We start from the raw sequence: 7534 nt of genomic DNA, 5'->3' as shown, positions 1-7534 counted from the left end.
TGAATTTCAGAAATGAGATACAATTCAGGCAGACTAGTATATAGTCCTCAGTTTAAATTTATTTCTAAATTAAATCAATTTAACATGTAACTAATGAATATTTAAAAATAATGAAGTGAATGTATATACAGTTATGAATTATATTAATTAATTTATTACAGAAAGGAGGATATTTCTGACCCAATTTATTTTTCAGTTGAGGGCAACTTTTTTAGTATTGCAAGGAGACAGTATGGAATATCTGGATGCATTTTTGGTTTCCTCATATGAAACGAAATGCACCCCACTGTAATGAAGGAATAGAGGTTAGGGAGCTGTATATGACTCCACACTACATAGAACTGAATGCAAAACTATTGTTCAGCATAAACTATGAAGAATGTTGATATAGAAAAATATATCTAGATTATAGGAAAATGTCTTCATTTTCCTGAGTTTCAGATGAGATCAAATGCAGTCAGGGTTCTATGGCCATAGACAATTGTTCTGAGTTTCAGAAACTTTTTTTTTATTTAAAAGGAAAGTAATATCTCTTTAGGACCCACCATAATGGATTTTGATAGCCATGACAGTGTCTGCGCATGTTAAAACATGAATATTTTAAATAAGCTGAAAAATTCCATGTTTTTTTATTTCTTTTTATTTGTTTTGTTGAGAGCAGATCTCATTATGTACTTCTGGCTCACCTCAAACTCATGATCCTTTGGACTCAGTTTCCTATGCTCTTGAATTAAAGATACGTACCACTCTGTAAGGTTCTGTCTTTTTGATATGCAATTTTAGAAAGATCTGAGATAAAAGTGGTGGAAAGAACAAATAGGCTGATGGCATTCTATGCACTCTAACCATCTAGAAGATAATATTGTAACCTAAGCAAGAGTGAGCACCTTCTTAATCGTGTGCCAGAAAAGTCAAAATCTATTTAACATTATTGGTTCAACCACATTGATTACAAATCTGAGATTTCATTTTTGTTTTTGCTTTTGCCACTTCATCTATCATTATGAACCCAAGGATAATGTGAACCTAATCTGACCCCACAAACAAAAAGTGTTTCGTCTCTTACATCTAAAAATATTTTTAATCTATGAAAGAATTATGTTTACAAATCAGACTGTCATCTTCAGGTAAAGCTGTGCGTGCTCACGCACACACACACAAATCCAATTTGGAGTTGTGAATTACTTTTTGAAAGGTGCAGGTCTCACATGAGAAATTTCATCATATGAAATTGGGCTGTCATTGAGGATAATAAAAATTAAACTCAGCTCCTGAAAGGAACAAAGACAAATATTGAAAGATGGAGAGCATTCTAATCCACTACAGAACTGTATAGTCTTCAACAAGATTAAGCTGAGGCACTATTTGCAAAAATCACTAACTGTTGCAGTTTATTAAAAGATTAAGAGTAAATCTATTTGGGTAATATGTGGTTTGCAAGACAAGAAATTTCTGCAAAATCAATGCTTTTACTTTTCCATTCCCTCTCAACTCACCAAGAGGTAAGCAACATGGGAGCAACTCTGATCATGCTAAGAGAGCATTCTGATCTTCATTAGTACAGGGTCGATGCAAGAAACTTTATTTCACATCAAAACCTAGAGAGTTCCACTAAAATTAAAATCCTCCTCTGTTTCAACACATCAAGCTGCAGGATTTCTTAATCCGCACAATTACATACTGCTGTGCACACACTTTCAAAAGAGGGCTTTGAAAATTGCAAATAGAGCCCACATTGTTGTCAATCAATAAACGGATACTGCTCTTTGTTTCTTTCTCTCTTTTTTTATGTCTTTAGTTCAGGGTCACACTATGCAGCTCAGACTCCTAGTGATACTCCTGTTTTCAACCTCCCCTGCGCTGGGATTACAGGCATGCACCACCACTCCCAGTCTTGGTCCCCAGCTCAGTGCACCTGGGGACAGAGCTGGCACAGCGTGTGATTGCTCATTGCTTCTAAATTTTTTCTGCCTTTTTTGGGGCGATTAGGGAAGAGTAAGATGTGAGATGATGAGAAGAAATGTTAGAGAAACAGATTACTATTTATTTTTAAATTGATTTTTACTCTTTGTTTGCACCATTGTATGCATGGAATGAAATGTGTATTGTTTCCTGGGGATTTTATTTATGTAGATATTAATGCATTGCTAATTCTATTCATTGTTGAATCTGCCAAAAAATATTTTTGTATATATGGGAATCCTAGTGCTCGGCAAAAGATGCCACACCCGTGCATGGCCTGTTTTCTCCAGGAATCAAGGCCTTGAAGGAAAGTACGTTATGAAATATAAAAGGGTAGAAACAATTGTGTGATGAATGTTGTAATTAAAGTAAACTTATGAAAAGCAATGAGGACGGACCTTTAGCCTGTCTTGTGAAGAATGCCTATGAGAATAGTTTAGGAAAGAAATAGTCACTGTTGTGCTCAATTCAGTGACTGGATAATATTTATATTATTTTATGCTGAGCATTAAAGTAGAGCTTGAGTTTTCATTGTATTTCTGCAACTGAGAGAAATTTGTTTCAAGAAACAATGACAAAAAAACAATCAATCTAAAGTTCGGATGTTTATTTTTAGTGTATATGCTGCCTAAAGTGAGCAAGCTGGTGCTTATTTCTTGCTAGTTTGTGCGTTTGTATTTATCTGGTGGCTGCACATGGCCAGCCTTCTCTCTTGCGGTGACTTCTGAGTGAGCTCACCTCTCCTTCATTCCATCATGGTTACAAGGAAGCCTGTTGGAGGGTTGTTCACATTCTGAGAAAGGTCCTTATGTTCAGGAGGAAATACGCTGACCTGTCAACTCATAGCTGTCAGCAACCAGCTGCCAGCTATCTGAACCATTCTCAATAATTAAGATTTTTCAACACAGTTAATGACATTAAAGCTTTTCCCATACAGAAATTTATACTGCTTCCTATCTATTTTTGCTGTTTCACAAACAATGTGTATGTATATGTATAAATGTATTTAAAATAAAATTTCTCACTCAAAGGGATATATATATATATATATATATATATATATAATTAGACACTGATAAGTTCCTATTTGGTATGACAAAATCAATATTTAATGCTTAATAGTCTTTCAACATTATATGCTTGCTACTTTATATTTCCCAAAAAGTACTGATAGACTTTGCCAATGTAATGAACGGTGCGTGTTTATGTATGTAAAGTCATTTCTTTCATTAATGCATGTTCAGTTTCCCATTGTTATTTTTCTTCTTAGTTTTTTAAAATCCCTTATTTATTTATTTTTTTGGTACAGGGTCTCGCTATGCAGTTCAGACTTGTAGTGATCCTCCTGTCTCAGCCTCCCTAACATTGGGATTACAGGTGTGTGGCACCACACCCATTCTCCGTGGCTGGCATGGTGCACCTGGAATTCACCCAGGGTACTGGAGCTGGCATGGAGTGTGGTATCAGGATTGAACTCAGGTCCTTGCACTTGGCAGGCAGGCACTTAGACTGCCAAGCTTATGGGTAGTTCTTATTGTGTACTAAATCAAATGAGTTATTATTTTAGTGACTCTCAATTTAGAATTTATTTAGAGCTCATATGTATGATTTATCATATAAATCTTTTATGGAGATGTGTGCATCAAAAGCTAGTAGGTCAAAAGAAAAAGTGTGCATATTATCTAAAAGATTGTTACATAGAAAACACGGGCTAATTTACATGCAGAAAGGAACGTGGCAGGGCTGCAGTACCTCTCACTGGTAGCGCTCTTGCTTAGTGTGCCGAGATTTTTTTTTTTCCAGCCCTGCAAAAAAGCAAGAGAGGGTAAGGAAAGTAGGAGAATGAGAGAGAAAGCCGCCTAAACATTAAGGATATATTTAGATGTTTATTTCATATTTTTAATGTTATGAGTTAAAAGTTTCTGTATGATCATATGCTGAATTTTTGTTGATGATTACTTGAATTTTTAATTAATTAATTGATCACACCCAAAGTTATCTGTGGCCAAAAAAATATATTCAAATTTAAAATAATATATTCCATTATCTTAATAAGAGATAGGACATTGTAGTTTATTTTGCAGTTTTCATTAATTTGAACCTGAAGTGGGCAATGATAAAGCACTTATTGAACACATGAACATTCTTGAAATAATAGTCTCATTTATTTGTTTGGGTTTTTTTCTCTTTTCTTAATTCTTTCCCTTTTATTTGGAACTATACCCCATATTTTTTATGCATTTGGTCCAGGTTCTCACTACGTAGCTTGGTCTCATACTTATCTTCCTGTTTCCAGCCTCCCCAGCACTGGGATTATAGGTGTGTGCTACTACATCGGGTTTCAGTAGCTGGTTTAGCACACCAGGGGCGGACCAGCTCTGCATGTGGTGCCAGGGATTGAAACCTGGTCTCTGTGCTTGCTTTTTATTTGGATTTTTTTTTCTTCTGTCTTTTAGGGAAGGGTCTACAGGGTGTTCAGGATCTCACTATTAGATCGTACTCAGTGATTCCCCTGTTTACAGCCTCCCAAGAGCTGGGATTACAGGTGCACTCCACCATACCCTCTCAGTTGCTTTCTCAGATCTCAGCACACCCTGGGGGTGGGGCTGGCACGGCAGGCCCGGGGAGAGAACCCCCAGCCCCTGCACCTGCTTGCAGGCGCTTTAATCCGCTGAGCTATTTGACAGGTGCTCTATTTGGAATTTTTTGAATCATATTCCTTTTTTACCGATAACTTCCTAAGCACAGATAAATAATTTTCAAGGTACATTTTTTTTTTTTCAGAACCGGGGATTGAACTCAGGCCCTTGTTCTTACCAGGGAAGCACTTATTCCGCTGAGCCATCTCCCCGGCCCCTTCAATGTACATTCATCCAGAGACGGCTGAATGTAGACTTCAAACAAGGCTTTCGGTTTATTCTTTAAATCTAGCTCTGTCATTATCAGTTCACTAACCTTGATGAACGTAAATAAGTTTTCAGTCATCACATTTTCACTTACAGAACACGTGGAGCTGTGGTGGCAGAGCACAAGTAACTGTTCTTTACGTGGCGGTGGGAGAAGCCTGTGGGCGCATTCCCCAAGGGCCTTCTTGGAACGAGGACTCTGACATTTGTGCTTACTGTGGTGCAAAAATGCTTATTTTGCATAGTTTTATTCTAGTCTTTTCTCCCATCCTCACTATAAGAAATTGATACTAAGAAAAACTGAATAGAGGAGAACTTAACTCTGTAATTTATAATACTGCCTTAGTAGCCTTGTATAAAATAATCTGTTGCTCTGAGAGATTATATATTAACAAATACAACATTGCTCACTTAATATTTTAATGTGGTAACATTTAGTCTCTTTTTATTCCTTATTAATAAAAGCCCACTTTTATTGAGGCATTCTCTACCTCCTCTTTCCAAGAGAAGGTAATTTAATTCATCCTTAACTGAGAACGTATCAGAATCTTGTAAAGTGACTGTGGAGAGTTGAGGAGATAGCTCAGTGGTCTAAATACCTACCCAGCAAGAACAAGCACTGGAGTTTGATCCTCACTATAGCATGTTGCACCAACCCTGGAATACTAGGCTGTGGTGGCACATGCCTATAATCCCAGGGCTGGGGAGGCTGAGTCAGTAGGATCACTACATGTCAGAACTGCATAGCGAGACTCTATAACCAGTCAATCAATCAATCAATTGATCAGTCAATCAATCAGTCTGCTGAGCTATCTCGCCGTCCTCATTGTCTTTTGAAAGAAACAGGATTGTTCTGCTGTAGGTCATTGCTCTGCCGGATGTGCCTCACTAACTACTTGATCACTGCAGTGAATAGTAGACAGAAAAGAAAGTACAGTGCATATCTTGAGGAAAAATATCATGGGTTTTTAAAAACATGTGTAAGGTAAGTCACATGTAAGATGCTCCATTCTCCAGAGCCATTACTACATGAAGTTATGATTCTTTCTTTTCCCATTTATATCAACTGACTTGATTTCTGCTACTTACAATTAAAACCATTTTAACCACTTAGAAAATAAATCTTTCACAATAATCAATCGTTCAATTTATTTATTCATTTGCTTAGTCATTTTTCATCCAGTCAGCAAATAATGACTCTTTGTTAGTGATATATCTACAACTATGTCAAGGTTCAAAGGTTCAAATTAGATCAGACATAAGGTCACAGCTCTCATGGGCATTTTAAATACAGCCTAATTTTCTTTGGAATGTCTTATGTAAATGCAAGTAAAGATTCACTCATCAGTCTGTTTCAGGTGTAAAAAGCAACACCACTCCTCTGCTCATCAGAAGAGTGATCCTACCAACAAACACTGTATACTCACTGGTTCCTCAGAGAACTGTATCATAAAAGCAGTAGAGAATCATAAAGCCATACTGACCCTTGAAGATCCGACTCCAAAAATAACATGGATTTGTGGGAATCAGTCTACGAACTTTAGTTCTAGTTTCTCAAGCAGTGCAGTGTGTACTTGCTACTTAAATGAAAAATCTCCAGAAAGTGTGTAATTCTACTTATGTTTAAGGTTCAGATTCTAATAATCTTACTTCTATTATCTGAAATTTATAGAACTGAGGAACTGATTTTTTGAGTAAAAGCAATATGCCTATAAACAGGGAAATAGGAATTCATTGGTTTGAAGAGATAAAAATAGCTATTTTCTTCAATATTTATTGTGTCAGGTAATTACCTTATTTTAGTTCTCAGAGTTGAAAAGTATTTTCATACTATTTCAGATAAGAGAAGGTACAAGATAAAATCATGAGTTAAAATTCACAGGAGGGACAGGAAGTCATGTAAAATGGATGGAAAAAAAAAAAAAACTTGCTTGTTCCATGAATCAAAGGGGCAGAGACCATAGCTAACCAGGAAGCATTCTCCTCATAGAGCTATGACAGTTCAGCCTTGCCCAATTCCTAAAGAAAAGCTTGAACAAAAGTTTTTGAAGCAATTCTAGTTGGATTAAAACTCCTATTTAAGCAGATTCAGGGGCCAGGAGTTTGATTCCCAGGCCTGCCTTGCCGGCCCAGTCCCAGGGCACACTGAGACAGCAACTGAGACTGGGTATGGTGGCACACGGCTGTGATCCTAGCACTTGTGCAGCTGTAAACAGGTCACTATGATTTCGATCTAAGCGGTGAGACTCTGTATACCCTGCACACTCTGTCCTAAAATACAAAAAAAAAAAAAAGTGATACTAATAGCTAAGTAACTCATGACTATGAGATTATCTAGTCAAAAAAAAAAGTACTTGAAAGAACCACTTGAGAATATACACATAGACACAAGTACAGTGGTAACGTGAGCAGTCCCTAGCTAAGCTATTTATCAAACATCTTTTCTAAAAAATAATTAATTTTAATGAGAAAGAAATAGCAATGAGACGGTTTCAAAACTGGTTCATAGGAAAGGTACAAAATGAATACATTGCAAATTGTTGTCTTCATACTAGTTATTCAGACAAAAGATTCAGACATGATCTCTTGTCTAAACACTATTAGTACAAATCTTTCTCATTGGACAAAGAGAAAGTAGCTATATATCTATCCTAACTATTATATAT

This window comes from Octodon degus, unplaced genomic scaffold (genome assembly GCF_000260255.1).
Source record: "Octodon degus isolate 3935 unplaced genomic scaffold, OctDeg1.0 scaffold00011, whole genome shotgun sequence".
Taxonomy (NCBI): Eukaryota; Metazoa; Chordata; class Mammalia; order Rodentia; family Octodontidae; genus Octodon; species Octodon degus.
Note: the sequence above shows the minus strand (reverse complement) of the source record.